Genomic DNA, 1,788 nt, shown 5'->3' on the forward strand with positions numbered 1-1,788 from the left:
TTCAGACATGCCTGTAATCTATGTAATGGGTTAGCTTCATCTGGATTATAGACTTAGATTTGACTTAGATTTAAACCAGTCTAGTGCTGTTCCTTTAATTCCAACAAAATCTTCAAGTCTTTCTAAAGAATATAATGATCAACTGGATCAAATGCAGCACTGAGATCCAACAGGACGAGCACAGATACAAGTCCATTATCTGAGGCCATGAGAATATCATTAGTGACTTTCACCAGAGCTGTTTCAGTGCTATGATGACCCACAGTAGTGCTATTTCTGTGACTTTGTACAGTTTTATATATTTAAACAGACATTTTTTTAATATCACTCCATAATACTTCACTGATGTTTTAAATGCATATAATTTCCATATCTGTCCAGTTATATTTTATTGTTTCCATTTTTTTTCAAGTTCTTTACATGGTTCTTTTGACTAGAGAGCTCTGCACAAGAACTCCTGTGTCTGATCTGATAACCTATAAAACCTATAAAATCCACCTCTAAACAAGCACAGGTTGATTTTCTAATTAACATTCCTAGTTTCATATGAAGGTTAAAATATATGCAAGCAGTACATTGGGGGGGGGAGGTGGAAGTAAACATGGTTTATGGGGATTGTTTTATATGTTTCTCCACATGAGCAGATCAGGCAGACATGGAGAGCAATGAGCTGCAGGTGGAGCAGCACCCTTTGTATTCGGTACATCATTGGTCCCTGTTCTCCCTGAAGCCCATGAGCCAGGGCACACTCTCCAACCCTGCAGGTTCAGCTCGGTGCGTAGCACTGAGAACAGAGCGGCATTGTTTGACCAATCCTTCTAATTTTGTTGCCCAAACCGCTTTAAGGAGCCGATCAGGCCTGATTTAGCAGATTACTGGCTGCTTCCCTCTCTTTAGAAGGAAAACATGCCTCTGTGACGTCCAGAGGACCAGGGTCTGTTAGGGGGAGATGGACAAACTCTGAAGCTTCATTAGAGAAACACACCCAGTGTGGCCATCAAGTATAACTCGGAGTTAATTTTCTTCCGTCTCGTTTTTCTTCTTTTCCTGCTCAGGTGTAGGTTTTACAAATGTTTGACGTCCTCCATGTTTTCAATGAAGTGAGCTCTGCTTTAAAAGGGAATATTGCCGGCTCATAACATACACTCTGTTACTGGCTAAATGTAAAGGAGATTATCAGGTGCAGTGCAGCCTAACCTTCACAGAGCTGAGGCTGGACGTATGTGAGAACTAATCTAATCCCGGGGCTCTGGGGGTGTTTTGTTGTCGTGTTTGCGTCTACAGCTCTCTAAGCCTTCATTGAAATCCTAAAAATGTTGCAGTTTACCCTCTGCTGTGTGTCTGTATTTTGTGTTTTGACACCTTCCAGATTTTTATCTGTTTCTGCTTCTTAGTCTGAATTTAATAAGCTTTTCTCCAACAAGTGTTTAATCTGTTCACCCGTTATAGGGCACTCAGTGAAATACTTTAAAAATCTAAATTTAAAGCCAATAAAAAAGCCAATAGTGTCAGTGGAATCCAGGACCTTATTACTTTTGTAACATAAAAAAAATATATGGATATTTTGATAGAAAAAAATTAATGTCAGTGTAATAACAAGAAACACCAACTTCCCCGAATTTATCAAGAAAAATAACAAAAGTGCTTCTATAAGAAATTCATGAAAAACACTCTGAAAGAAACACATTTTTTTTGGTACCTTAGAGGCATTAATGCTGATATTTGCACTTACATTTTTAGTTTATAAACCTAAATATAATTGTTAACTAGGCTTTTTAATTTTTTAAC

This window comes from Cyprinodon variegatus, unplaced genomic scaffold (genome assembly GCF_000732505.1).
Source record: "Cyprinodon variegatus isolate N-32 unplaced genomic scaffold, C_variegatus-1.0 Scaffold370, whole genome shotgun sequence".
NCBI classification, from domain to species: domain Eukaryota; kingdom Metazoa; phylum Chordata; class Actinopteri; order Cyprinodontiformes; family Cyprinodontidae; genus Cyprinodon; species Cyprinodon variegatus.